This window comes from Mirounga leonina, unplaced genomic scaffold, assembly GCF_011800145.1.
Source record: "Mirounga leonina isolate KUSES-001 unplaced genomic scaffold, KU_Mleo_1.0 Mir_114, whole genome shotgun sequence".
NCBI lineage: Eukaryota > Metazoa > Chordata > Mammalia > Carnivora > Phocidae > Mirounga > Mirounga leonina.
In genome coordinates, this window is record NW_023270265.1 from 1,266,613 (window position 1) to 1,281,870 (window position 15,258).

At 38.7% G+C, this 15,258-nt stretch overlaps 1 protein-coding gene and 1 long non-coding RNA gene across 2 annotated transcripts in view; both read left to right on the plus strand.

Moving 5' to 3' along the window:
* The window catches only part of MCU (mitochondrial calcium uniporter), a 201,192-nt gene that overhangs the window by 40,046 nt on the left and 145,888 nt on the right, over window positions 1-15,258 (plus strand). The gene's annotated exons all lie outside the window — the stretch shown is intronic.
* Window positions 1-15,258, plus strand: part of LOC118021526 — a 49,548-nt gene that overhangs the window by 32,726 nt on the left and 1,564 nt on the right. The window lies entirely within an intron of this gene.

Here is a 15,258-nt window from a genome sequence, read left to right on the forward strand (position 1 = left end):
TTTCTAAGGAATTTTTATATGCTGAAAGTAGGGTCTGTTGGACCTTGAATATCTGGCTATTTGTCCAGATAAGGTTGTTTTTAGTTTTTAAAGAAACATCAACATTAAGATAGCCATGAGTTTCTTTCTTTCTTTTCTTTTTTTTAAGATTATTATTTTTTTTTAAGATACTATTTATTTGACAGAGAGAGAGACAGCTACAGAGGGAACACAAGCAGAGAGAGTAAGAGAGGGAGAATCAGGCTTCCCGCTGAGCAGGGAACCTGATGTGGGGCTCGATCCCAGGACCCCGGGATCATGACCTGAGCCGAAGGCAGACGCTTAACGACTGAGCCACCCTGGCACCCGATAGCCATGAGTTTCTTAAGGAATGTCATGTACTGCATGCCTCAGGGATTTCTCAGTGGGCTGCAAGTTGTAAGGAGATTTAATTTTGGCTACAGTTCTCTTTGTTCTCATCATAAAATACACATCAGATTATTTACCTGTTGAATTAATATTTTGGGGGCGCCTGGATGGCTCAGTCGGTTAATCGGAGACACTTGATTTCAGCTCAGATCATGATCTTAGGGTCCTGAGATCAAGCCCCATGTTGGGCTCCATGCTCAGTGCAGTGTCTGTTTGAGATCCTCTCCTTCTGCCCGTCCCCCTGTTTGTGCGCTCTCTCTCCAAGATAAATAAAATTTATCTTAAAAGAAATAAGGGGCACCTGGGTGGCTCAGTCGATTAAGCATCTGCCTTTGGCTCAGGGTCCTGGGATTGAGCCCCGCATCGGGCTCCCTGCTCAGCAGGGAGCCTGCCTCTCCATCTCCCTGTTTGTGCTTGCTCTCTCTCTTGCTCTCTGTCAAATAAAAATCTTTAAAAAAAAGAAATAATATTTTTGGATATATTGTGTTAAAATAGATTATTAAGATTATTTTTACCTTAAAATTTTTTTATTAATGTGGCTACTATTTTATATATGTGGCTCACATATTTCTATTGGAAGTATTGAACAGCACTGTGCTTTGAGTGTAGAAATAATTACTAATTTTTGAAAAATTTAAGGTACTGGATATTTAAGCTTAAAGTAATTTCCTTGTAAACAGGTGGGAAAATAATGAGGACTTTACATTTGTGTAATTAAATGGACTTACATAACTAGTTAAATAACCAAAGAATTTGAATAAGGAGAATGCATGTCTAATGGCGGGATGTTCTAGTTGTAGTGACCACATTAACAGGAGACAGTGGGAAAATGGTAGTAATAGCAGACACTATGCTTTGGCCATCTTTTGTTCAGCATTTAAATTTATTTTAATTAAACCTTTTTTTTTTTTAAAGATTTTATTTATTTATTTGAGAGAGAGAATGAGAGAGAGAGCATGAGAGGGGTGAAGGTCAGAGAGAGAAGCAGACTCCCTGCTGAGCAGGGAGCCCGATGCGGGACTCGATCCTGGGACTCCAGGATCATGACCTGAGCCGAAGGCAGTCGCTTAACCAACTGAGCCACACAGGCGCCCCAATTTTAATTAAACTTTTAATTTTGAGATAATTGTAGATTTACATGCAATTGAAAGAAATAATGCAGGAAGATCCAGTATGCCCTTGAGCCAGTGAACATTTTGCAAAACTATAGGACAATATCACAACCAGGATATTGACATTGATGGAATTCACAGATCTTCTTCTTCTCTCTTTTTTAAAAGTTCTGGTATATTTAAGTATATCTCTACACCCAATGTGGGGCTCAAACTCATGACCCCAGAGATCAAGAGCCACATACTCTACCAACTGAGCTAATCAGGCGCTCCTACAGATGTGTTAGATTTTCTCAGTTTTATTTCTTTTCATTTGTGTGTGTGTGTGTGTATTTCTGTGCAGTTTTGTTACATGTGTTGTCTTCTGTGTCCACCACCACAATCAGATACAGAACAAGTCCATCACCACAAGGATCCTCCTTCTTGGCCTCTTACAACTCTGTCTTTTCCCTCCCTAGTCTCTAACCCCTGGCAACAAGTCATCTATTCTCCATTTCATATGTTTGTCATTTCAGGAATGTTGTATGAATGGAGTCCTATAGTAGGTATGTAACCTTTTGAGATTGGCTTCTTTTTAGTCAGCATATATCAATAATTCATTCCTCTTTTTCTTTATTATGGTAAAATAAACAGTATTTATTTGAACCATTTGTAAGTATACAGTTCAGTAACATTAAATATATTCACAATGTTGTGTAACCATCACCACTAAATCATTGTCACTGTACCTAAAACTTTTTCATCATCCCCCAAAATATTCTGTACAAATTAAACAATAGTTTTCCCCCCTCCCAGCTCTTAGTAACCTCTAGTCTTCCTTCTGTCTCCAGGAATTTTTCTAGGTGCCGCATAAGTGTTATCATCCAATATTTGTTCTTCTGTGTCTGGCGTATTCCACTAAGCGTAGTGTTCTCAAGGTCCATCCATATTGTAGCATATATCAGAATTTCAGTTCTTTTTATAGCTGAGTAGTCTTTCAGCACTCAACATTTTTATTAATAACGTGGATGAAATATTGATGACTGAAATGGACTAAACTGATCAAGATTTATTGAACATTGATAAGTGCAAAATTCCACATATTCTAAAAATAAGTGTTACTGTAGATGATTGTGATGTAGTTTAACAGCAGGTAATGTGAAAAATACTGGGGGTGGGATTGGAGTGGTGGTACATGTTTGTGTGGGTACTATGATTGTTTCAGACTATTGTGTTCATTTCAGTACCTGGTTTTAAGGGTGCACATTTAAAAACAGACATATACAAGACAGAAACTGGGATGATCTGACAGCAAGGTAATAGCCACTCAGTATTAGAATAAAAGCTGTTGTAAGATGAAGTGGACTGTCTTGGGAGGTAGTCAGGTACTTGTCAAAGGGTTTGTTCAAGCAGAGGCTGCCTGAACACTTGGCAGAGACATTGTAGAGAGTATTTTAGTATCCCTAGGAGTGTGGGGATGGAGAAGGTGCTCCTATATCTATTATCTTTGTGGATTTTCAACCTTCAGGTTTTGTAATTATAGAACATTGTAGAATACTGGGGTTTAAACTGTTAACAGTGGTTGTCTCTGGGGGTTGGGATTGCAGGGGACTGAGACTTTCCATATTAATGTTTTCTGTATTTAATTTTAGTTTTTACAATAAGTATTACTCTATTTTTAAATTTTATTTATTTATTTTAAAGATTTTATTTATTTGACAGAGAGACGCAGCGAGAGGGGGAACACAAGTGGGGGGTGGGGGAGAGAGGGAGAAGCAGGCTCCCCGCTGAGCAAGGAGCCCGATTCAGGACTCGATCCCAGGACCCTGGGATCATGACCTGAGCTGAAGGCAGCTGCTTAACTGACTGAGCCACCCAGGCGCCCCTTAGTCTATTTAAAAAAAAAAAAAAAAGGAAGCCATAAATACTGTTTTGCATATCAATATAATTTAGTACTTTAATTCTAAAAATTTCAAAAATAACAGTAAATTAATATAAGCATTTTTTTTTGTTACAACTCTTTGCATGTATTGAGATGTGTGTACACATGGAGGTTGGGTATGTGAATATTTTATGCCTTTGAAAGAGTGCTTTGCTTAATATTTGCCTATATTCCTTTTAGTAATTCTTTGGATGGTGATAGTAAAATTTGGTTGGGCTTTGACAGGTCATTCTACATCCTCAGATTTACACCAGCCCCAGGTTGGGATTATTAGATAACTAAATAGTAAGATTCTGACTAATTTTTCTGATCCATTTTTTCCCCCCATTGACTGACTGCTGCCTAGTATCCATGTATTCACAAAGGCTGTCAGTTCTAAAAGGAAGTGAGAGTGGAAAAAATTGTTGCATTCTCTTAGGAAAATATTTCCTTCTAACCCAGATATCTTTTGTTTTCCCTCAGATGGTTCTGTTTTATCCCTCAGAGACAAAGTTGGCCCTTTATGCTTGTTGGGAAAGAAGGGTTATGACCAACCTTTCCCTCCTGGAGATGTTCAGGAGAAATGTTGCTAAGCTGCCTTAGTAAATAGGTTGTAAACAAAAACTCAGAGCCACACCTCCTCCTCCCATTATTATCTCAGTCAGTAAATTTTAGCTCGGATTCTAATGATTTAAATGCTGTAGTTCTCTCATCTACTTTTAAAATCTGTGACATTTGTCAGTGAAGAGTTTTATTATTATACTTCCTTTGCCTTAGCTTGATAGTGCCGTTTTGATGATTTTTAGGCCAAGCATTTAGCAGTCTAAATGGTGGACAATGTTGGATGTTGTTGCTTGATGTCACCATGAAGCTGTTTAGTATTTGAGACAGTAGTGCAAGGAGAAATAGTTCTGTTGGCATTTGGTCAAAGAGCTTTCCCAGACTGGTTGCTTTCAGTGTTTATAAAAAGTTTCTGCAAGAACTTGTTTATAATTTGCTACAGTGTTACCCAAAACTTCTTAGTCTTGTTAGTGAAGCGTGTAGGACATGTGTCTTGTGGATTATACTCTAAATGGACATACACATTTTTCTTGAAAATAACTCATAACTTGCTTTTTCCAAACTTCAGAAATTGTTCAGTTGGTACCATAGAAGTGGTATAATTCTTAGTCTTCAGTCATGAGCTTGTGTTCTCGGAGACATGAAGGCGTAACTGTGTTTTGGAGGTAAGAAAACAAATAAGGGTGATTACTAATGTAATGGTAGGAACTTTCTGTTAGAGCAGTATAGAAACAAAAGTGGTAAAACATGTGCAGAAACCTCCACTCAAGCAATACTTAAAAAAAAAAAAAGAACCAACCTTCCATGTAGCAGTCCCACATTGCTAGGCCTTGGCCTCAGACCTCAGATGGCACATAACCTAATTGTAAGAGATTTCTATTTTAAAACTTGAGAGGAGAAGATAAGGGAAGCAATCCCATGTGAATTCCTTAGGACAAAACCTGTCAGTGTTTCCCCCTTTTCTGCTGCCCTTTTTTTTTTTTTTTAAGATTTTATTTATTTAGGGCGCCTGGGTGGCTCAGATGGTTAAGCGTCTGCCTTCGGCTCAGGTCATGATCCCAGGGTCCTGGGATCAAGTCCCACATCGGGCTCCCTGCTCCTTGGGAGCCTGCTTCTCCCTCTGCCTCTCTCTCTCTCTCATGAATAAATAAATAAAATCTTTAAAAAAAAAAAAGATTTTATTTATTTATTTGGCAGGGAGAGGGAGGGAGAGCACACACAAGCAGGGACAGCGGGAGAGGGAGAATCAGGACGCGGGGCTCCATCCCAGGACCCTGGGATCTCCACGACCTGAGCCAAAGGCAGACCCTTAACTGACTGAGTCACCCAGGTGCCCCTCTGCTTCTTAATTTTTGACCTGAGTTTCAAGAGTGGGCTCCCCCTGTCTACAGGTGCGGTAGGCTCTTGATTACGTCCCTAACAACGCCTTATTATTCTCTGACCTTTGAGTGGGCAGAGGAGGGAGGAGCAGTGAGCTGTAGTAAAGATGGCGGTTATCTTTAGGTACAGTTGTTACTTTAATAGTCACTAGGACTTGCAGGCCTCTGGGAGTTGGTGCTGCTGGAGAAATCCTGAAATAATTTTAAAAGAATGAGAAAGCCTAGACTGGAACTGGGGACAGAGTTAAAATCACTACAAATAAAAACCACTGGAAAAGCTTTCTAGTTCTGGTAATGGAATAAAGCTTATAATTATAGTAATCAAAAAAGTTTATTTGAGGAAGAAGAGGTGGAATTAGCCCAAAGTTATATGAATAAGTACCCTGGGGGCACTGAGAAATTCCTCCCACTCATCCCTCCTTAGTTACATGACCAACAAATCAAAAATAGCCTCGTGGAGTGAGGAATAGAGCCAGTCTTACATACTGATGTGTACCCTACGTGCTGGGTTTAGCTTTAAGATTGAGCAGACATTAAAAAGACTGCTTTTTTTCCTCTGGTTTGTGCTGTTTTAGATAAAATGTGGCAAAAAGACAAAGCCTTTTTAGAAAGTTTATGCTAAGCAAGGAAATGTGGATTCTTAATTGTCTTGAAAAAGGAAATGTTGAGTACTGATAGCTGTGATGTTGACATCCTCGCCTCGTATTTCAGTAGTTAAGGGTTATAAATAACAGAACGTAAGGAAATGTTATGTGAAGCTTATAATTTCTTATCTGTAGAAATTCTGTATTTGGCACAAGGTTTTTAATGGTCACCCTTCTGCTTAAAATCCTTTGCTGCCTGTTGCCTGGAGAATAAAACTTAAAATCCCTGAGCTTTGGTGTTGAAAGTCCTTTGTGGTTTGAACACAGTGTAGTCTTCCAGGTTCTTTTTTTCTCCTCTCCCTTTTGCAACCTAGGCTTTTGCTGGGCTAGTTTCCTGAGACCTGCCTTATGGTTCTGTCTTTGTTCACATCCTCCTGACCCTTTCTACTGGCCAAAATGCTATTCATTTTTGAAGGCTCTAGCTCTTTTTTTGCATTTTTATATTCAGCTGAGCCAAACATATGTTTGGGTATGTATTAGAAGGAAGCACTGTGTGCACTTAGTGTAAATACTTAAGCTTAAATGTCATGTCACAGTGACGTGCTGCACATAATAGATGCACAAGAAATTGTAATTAAATTACTGAAGTAGGTACTATAAATTGGAGTATCTAGGTGTAATTTACCTTAAAATTTTTTTGACTACTAGTGAGTTGTTGACTAATAGCCAAAAAAGAGAGGAAGACTGTAATGTTCAGTATACATTGCAGTGAAGTCTATATTCAGATTTGAGGTAGACCGTTCCCTTTTATACACTTTTATTTATTTTTTTTTTTTTACAGATTTTATTTATATATTTGACCGAGAGAGAGCACAAGCAGGGAGAGTGGCAGAGGGAGAAGGCGAAGCAAGCAGGCTCCCTGCTGAGCAGGGAGCCTGGTGCAGGGCTCAATCCCAGGACCCTGGGACCATGACCTGAGCCAAAGGCAGACGCTTAACTGACTGAGCCACCCAGGCACCCCCCCCCCAATACACTTTTAAAATAACATTTAGAATTATGCTTAGAATCATTTAAATTTTATTCAATTGTATTGTCTCAAACAGGATTTTTTAAAAGTCTACATTTTGGGAACTGGAAAAATGATGAAAGTCAGCCTGTATATCTTTTTTTTTTTTTTTAATTTGAATTCTAGCTAAAAAGTGTTAATTTCAGTTCCAGGTGAACTTAGCATTTTAATAGCTTCCCTTGCAGTAGTCCTTTAGGCTTCTGTGTTTATGAAACAGAAGAATTTTCCATTTTAAAGAAAGCCACCTTCTTATGCTCCTGTAGTCTTTTTGTGGTAGTAGGGTTTGGGGATATGTGGTTGTTCAGCCCCTTTCCCTTAAAGGCTTAGTATATGAAGTTAACCAGTGAAGATTTTTATTGTTCACTCTGCTTTGATCCTATCAGTCAGTGTTTTTTCACTTTGGTGTATATTGATTAATAATAACTCTCTTGCTTACTGTTCTATGGCCACCTGGAAAAGAATGCTTTCATCATGGTCTTTCTCCTTCTAGTGTGAGGCTTTCTCTTTCATTATCTCAAAATAGGAAGCTCCATAGTTCGTAGCTGATCATAGCAGTGAAGTGACAGAATATCCTATTAGGAATGGTTTTCCTGAAACAAAACTTCTTTCTTTATTTTTTATTCTTATGTTAATCCCCATACATTACATCATTAGTTTTAGATGTAGTGTTCCATGATTCATTGTTTGTGCATAACACCCAGTGCTCCATGCAGAATGTGCCCTCCTCAATACCCATCACCAGGCTAACCCATCCTCCCACCCCCCTCCCCTCTAGAACCCTCAGTTTGTTTTTCAGAGTCCATCGTCTCTCATGGTTCATCTACCCCTCCAATTTCCCCCCTTCATTCTTCCCCTCCTGCTACCTTCTTCTTCTTCTTTTTTTTTTTCTTAACATATATGAAACAAAACTTCTTATCATTTTTTTTTTTTAAGATTTCATTTATTTGAGAGAGAGAGAACGTGAGAGCAAGGGGGGAGGGGCAGAGGGAGAAGGAGAGGCAGCAGACTCCCTGCTGAGCAGGGAGCCTGAGGTGGGGCTCCACTTGGGGCTCTATCCCAGGACCTAGGAGATCATGACCTCAGCCAAAGGCAGACACTTAAACAAGTAGCCACCTAGGTGCCCCAGTTCTTACCAGTTTTGTTTTGTTTTGTTTTAGAATTTCTTGAACAACTAAGCTTTAGAATTGTGACTTTTAGTTCTGTGTTTCTTTTTGACTTCTGATTCCTATCTCTTTATTTCGCGTGTTATTTGTTTTCTTCATCTCCAACTTCAATTCCAGTGAGGTCATTAAAGCTAGTGTAACACAAGGGTGAGTTCAAACCAACAGGTACCATGAGTCATTTGCTCCTTTGCCTGGGCAGCCAGGGTGTTGCTGTTAGGTGTGGTTGTATCTCTTAATGGACTGTCAGGACAGATCCTTTAATCCAGTTGTGCCAGTGGGCAAATGACAGCATGGTTCTTAGAGAGGCATTTCTAGATCTAATACGCAAAGACTTACTGGATGTATAAAAAGATTCTAGCTATATTTGGTGTCATGTAGGCTGTTAATAAAATACTTCATACTTCAGTAGTTGTTAATAAAATATTTATGCACTTACTCATATTGAATTGTAAACACACTTAACAATCTTTTTTTTTCCTTTCAGATACAACAGTTAATGAGTTTAGTTAATTGAGCTCTTGAGAAAGCAGCATTTAATTGACCATGACTAAATATAGGTTTCAATAGGCATAAGGAAATTGTGTCAAAAATATGCCCCTGTGATTTATAGACATTCACTGTAAAAGATAAACATATAGAAACAGTCTTCTTTTGAAAGTGGAAGGCGTCATAAAAGACTTCTGTACTGTAAGAGGAGTGTTCCTGTTCCCTGTGGTCAGCAGTCACTGTTGTTGACATTTCCTGTGCCCTGCTTCCCAGCTGACTGTGGCTTGTGGATTATTTGTATCTAAAACTTTTATTTGATGAGTCTTCTAGATTCCACCTGTTCTGGGTTTTTTTCTGTGAACTCTGCCCATCTTTGTCATCGTACGCGTTCTTCAGACTTGCAGTTTTATTTTATTTATACTCTGTTGTATTACCATTTTCCCTCAGAGGTTCTCAGCATTTTTATATACATTTCAGCCATATTTTAGACTTTAGATCTTTGGTTAAGTAAATAATGCTCAGAAATGACTGCAGTTTCTCCAGTTGCAACCTATCGGTCACCGCTGGTCAATATTTTTGTTTATAAATTAATAATCATGGTTTTCGTGGGTTCATTAAGTGCTTGCCTACTCATTGGCTAGGGTGACTGTATGAGAATTGTACCTAGTAAGGTTCGAGTAGGACACAGTGAAAGATAAGTGAGACATGTGTTTTGCCCAACAACTTCCACACATAGAGAGGTACATCTAATAATGAAGAGCCATTATTATTATTATTTTTTTAAGAGCCACTAATTTTAAAGGAATTTGTTGCCCATGGGCAGGACCTGGACTACAGATAAATTGCAGGTTTTACCCATTGGAGAAGAAAGAGCGCACCAGAGAACCCAAGTTAGGAAAGGTCTTTCTCTTGAAGATGTAGTTAGATGCACTTCCACTTGCTCTTTGGGCAACTCCTGAGCTGATTTTTAGGGATTGCAAAGCTATAAAAATACTACTGAAGATTTTGTTCAAGGCAGAAAGTCAGGGAAACGGAAGGAAACAAGTAACTTAAATTTAGTTTTGGTATCAAATGGGTTTGTGTATTGGGGGTGGTGAGGGAAGCAGAGAGGGGGAGAGTATGCCATTTGGTCACCACATTGTATTTATGGCTTTGCCTGGTTTTGAGCTGTCTAGAGAACGGATTCTAGAGCCACTGTAATATAAGCATTTTATAAGGGGGAGATGGCAAAGTTAACTATAATTAATTCTTCTTCTTTTTTTAAGATTTTATTTATTTGAGAGAGAGCACAAACAGCGGGGAGGGGGAGGGAGAGGGAGAAGCAGATTCTCTACTGAGCAGGGAGCCCTATGTGGGACTCTGTCCCAGGACCCCAAGATCATGACTCGAGCTGAAGGCAGAAGCTTAATGGACTGAGCCACCCAGGCACCCTAACTATAATTAATTCTAATTCCTTAACTATAATTCCTTTATTCATTCAGCAAATATTTATACTTAGTACCTACTGTGTTATCAGGCACTGTTCTAATCATTAAAAGCACTTTTTTCTCTGGTACATGTACGTTTAAGATGCCCTATAAACCATGTTTTTGCTTCTGGAAACTTGTAAGCATAAGCCTTATGATGTAAATTACTATTTTATGAACTTAGAAGCAAATGAAAGAAACTTTAACAGATAGATATTCATTTTGCAGTATTACTTAGAGGGGTGATATTACTGGATGTTCTATTGAAAGAGTAGCTGTGAAGAAATCATGAAAGATTTGGTATATGTGTGATAGGATTTGAGACCAATTAATTAGACTTGAAAATAATCTTTCTACATAGTAGTTTTACTTCTGCTTGAAGTTCTCTTGGTGCCTGGTGGCAGCTGATTCTGTAAAGCTGAACAAGGTTTAGCTTGTTACAGTATGATTAAACTATGCAGTTCTTTCCAGTAATTCAGCCATCTGTTTTTTGTAGGTTATGGTGTAACTCATTTTCACTTCTACCCCCTTGATGGTTTTATATATTTATATATTTTTGTTTCTTTTGTTATTTGAAAATTAACCCAATCCTTTTTTAATCCACCTTTAATATAGGAAGTATTTTTTATGTATGCTACAATTTTTTCTCTATAGTAATAACTGTATCTTTTGACTTCATTTTTTTTCCATTCTAGATCCAAAGCAGTTTTTTGAATTGATTTGTTTGTTTTAGGATTTTTGGAGGGGCGCCTGAGTGGCTTCGCTGGTTAAGCGTCTGACTTCTGCTCAGGTCTTGATCTCAGGATACTGGGATGAGCTCCTCAGGCTCCTGGCTCAGCGGGGAGTCTGCTTGTCCCTCTCACTCTGCCCCTTCCCCTGCTCATGGGCACGAGTGCACACGTGCTCTTTCTCATATAAATAAATATAAATAAAATCTTTTAAAAAAAGATTTTTGGATAGTTAACATGAGTGGTAATAGGATATTCTTACTTAGTGACAGACTGAGTGCAGACTTTGTTCGGTGGACTGACTTTGTTTTGCCAAGTAGCTCCTTAGATCCAGAAGAGTTTAGTGAGGAGGAGAAAATCCTAGAATTTTTGACTGGTCACAACTTTGGGACAGAACATAAAATAGCAAGGCTGGTGGTTATTCAGTCGTAGGTCCATTTTCCTTTGTTAACATACCAACCTTCTTTGAGCTGCAGTGCAGATTTCTTTCTGCCAGAACTATTCCCTGAAGTTTTGTTGGAGAGTATGGCAGGAATGTTCAGATAGACCTCTGGGTCAGCAAATAGTCCCCATATCACCAGTTGAGATTTTGTATTTTATTTTAATCTTTGAGTGTTTAGGATAGGATATTTTAATCTTCGGGTGTTTAGTAAAGAATTTTCTCTCTTTAAAGTGACCTGCCCCTCTTTTTTTGGATTTGTGTAACAAGATCTGCAAAATAAGTATATTAATATTATAAAATTGTTTTTGTGGTTGATCCGTATGAGTTTTTAAAAACTATAAAATTGAAAGGCTTATGACCAACTTAGATCAAAACAGTTTAATTTCTTTTTTTTTTTAAGGTTTTATTTATTTATTTTACAGAGAAAGTGAGAGACAGAGACAGAGCGTGTGAGCTGTGGGGGAGAAGGAAAGGGAAAGGGAGAGGGAGAGGGAGAAGCAGACTCTCTGCTGAGCAGGGAGCTGAATGCGGGGCTGGATCCCAGGACCCTGGGATCATGACCTGAGCTGAAGGCAGGCAATTAACCGACTGGGCCCCCAGGTGCCCCTTAATTTATTTCTTTTTTAAGCAAGTATGTTTATTTCTAAAGGCTCAAAGTCTGTGTTTACCTAAAATTATACTTAGTTTTTCCTCCAGTGGAGTAAATACTACTTAGTATTTTATGCATCAACAGCTACCATAGTATGTTACTTTTGCACAGAACTTGGCAAACAGATATTTTGTAAAACAGCATATCCTCACAGTACAACTTTTTTTTTTTAAGATTTTTTTTTTTTGACAGAGAGACAGCGAGAGTGGGATCACAAGAAGGGGGAGTGGGAGAGGGAAAAGCAGGCTTCCCGTTGAGCAGGGGAGCCCGATGCGGGGCTCCATCTCAGGACCCTGGGATCATGACCTGAGCCCAAGGCAGATGCTTAACGACTGAGCCACCCAGGCCTCCCCCCACACAGTACAACTTTTTCAGTGAGAGCCGTTTTGCTTATTTTTAAGGTTTTTACTAAACCATGTACAATAATATTTTACATGGCCAGAATTTCTCACCATCATAGTCTCAGTGTCTTCCTGTGAAAGTCCATAGTCATACTTGTCTGAGTAGCTATTACAAGTTTTTTTTAGGGGCATCTGGCCGGCTCAGTTGGTAGAGCAAGCAATTCTTGGTCTCAACAGGATCGTGAGTTTAAGCTCCACATTGGGTGTGGAGCCTACTTAAAAAAACAAACAAACAAAAAAATGGGTACCTGGGTGGCTCAGTTGGCTAAGAGGCTGCCTTCGGCTCAGGTCATGATCCCAGAGGCCTGGGATCAAGCCCTGCATTGGATTGGGCTCCTTGCTCGGCAGAGAGCCTGCTTCTCCCTCTCCCTCTCCCTCTGCCAGCCTGCCACTCCCCCTGCTTGTGCTCTCTCTCTCACTCTCTCTCTGTGTCAAAAAAAAAAAAACAAAACCCCACAAACTTATTGTGGTAAAATATGCATAATATAAAGTTAACCGTTTTAACCATTTTTAAATGCACAATTCAGTGACATTAAGTATATTTTCATTGATGTGAACCATTACTGTTATCCATCTCCAGAACTTTTTCATCATTCCATACTGAGTAGCTGTTTTTTGCTGTTTTTGGTGGAAGGGCATTCCATTTGGTTTTGCCTGTACTTTGTTTACTTGCATCGAGTTTTTCTTTGCAGTATTATGTTAGTGTGCATATTTCCTCTCTTCTTATTTATTTATTTATTTATTTTAAAGATTTTATTTATTTATTTGACAGAGAGAGACACAGCGAGAGAGGGAATACAAGCAGGGGGAGTGGGAGAGGGAGAAGCAGGCTTCCCGCTGAGCAGGGAGCCCGATGCGGGGCTTGATCCCAGGACCTGGAATCATGACCTGAGCCGAAGGCAGACGCTTAACGACTGAGCCACCCAGGCGCCCCATCTCGTTTATTTATTCAAGAAATATTTATTGAGCACCTTATGTGTATGTGGTAGGGCATGGAACCTAGTGATGTAACTGTTACCCGTAATATTCAAATACAGAATTACCTGATACTAGCCACATTAGCATTGCTGTAGTTTTTTCAAAAATCAGAAGGAAAAATATTCTTCGTGGGGATATTTGAATTATGGCCAGACTTAAAAGGAAAAAAATACTTGAGTAGAAGCTCCAAGTCACATCACACATCTGGAGAATCCAAGAGATTTATTGTGGTTGTGAATAAAAGCTGTTTGTACAATGCTCTTGGATTTAAGTGTCAAAGAGACATAAATGTCACCTGTATCTAGATAAATATTACGTCTTATTTATTTATTTATTTATTTAACCTCCCTTTTAAAGTGGATAAATCTGGCTATAAAGAGATGTATCGTTTGAGTTATATTTATTGAAGCTGTGTCTGTCCTAAGCAGTAAGTCTGAAGTTCCTTATTTTCAGGTCTTATTCTGGGGTGTTAATTTGAGTGTTTCAAATACCTGAAATTGCCTCCAAACAGACATTATACTTGCTGCTATATGTTTGGAGATCTTATTCTATTTCATAATTGTAATGTCAGCAGCCATCTGAAATCTAAACTTAATGCAAAATTTTGTTCTAATTGCTACCATGTAAGATAGACCAGGGTATGGAAAAATAATTTTATTTGTATCTTTTAAAGCCAACTTTGAGATATCAAGACCTGTAGGGGATTGGGAGGGGCTTGATTTCTTATCTTTTACTTAAAAGTTTGGTAAACTCTTTTTTTTTTTTAAGATTTTATTTATTTAACAGAGAGAGATACAGCGAGAGAGGGAACACAAGCGGGGGAGTGGGAGAGGGAGAAGCAGGCTTCCCGCTGAGGGGGGAGCCCGATGCGGGGCTCGATCCCAGGACCCTGGGACCATGACCTGAGCCGAAGGCAGATGCTTAATGACTGAGCCACCCAGGCGCCCCAAAAGTTTGGTAAACTCTTAATGGTAGGTTGCGAAGCATGAAGTTAGCCTATTTGAAATTTGGAAATATAAAGGAAATTCAGAACCTAACAATGAAACTGTCTAGGCCTTTTCAACCTAACTGAATATCTCCAGATACAACCAAAAGCATCTAAAAATACAAACTAAAAATATAAGGGAAAGTTTAGGAGTAGATGTAGGACAGAAGTGTTATGGAATAATAGTTTGAGTATTTTTGTTTAAACTTGGCTTACCTATTTGCTGCATCTAGTCTATATTCAGGGCCTTGGTTTTGCTTCCTATTCCACATTACACTCTTCTGTGGACGGAGGTTTCCCAAAACTGGCATTATGATTGTCTTGTCTTGTTTTTTTGAATCCAGTTGTAAGTGAAATCCTATGGTGTCTATCTTTCTCTGTTTAACTTATTTCACTTAGCATAATATCATGTCACAAATGGCTAGATTTCATCTTTTTTATGGCTGAGTAATATTCCCTGTTGTATAATGCATGTTGTGTGTGTGTGTGTGTGTGTATGCATGCCACATCTTCTTTATCCATTTATCTATCAGTAGACACTCAGATTTCTTCCGTAAACAAACAAACAGAAACAGATCCAAACACATGTGCCAGAGAGAAGGGGGATGGGCAAAAATGTGAAGAGGATAAAGAAGTACAGATTTCCAGTTATAAAATAAGTCACAGGGATGAAAAGTACAGCATAGGGAATATAGTCAGTGACATTGTAATAACTTTGTATCGTGACAGATGGTAACCACACTTATCGTGGTGAAAACCGCATAATGTACAGAATTGTCAAATCACTGTATTCTCCACCTGAAACTAATATAACATATCAACTGTATTTCAATAAAAAAAAGTCTACGGTTGGTTGCTTTGAGATATTTCAGGAATCATACGGTGTCTAGACAAATAGTAGGTACTCAATAAATTCTTAGAGAATTAAAAATACCCCTTGAACCAAAAAA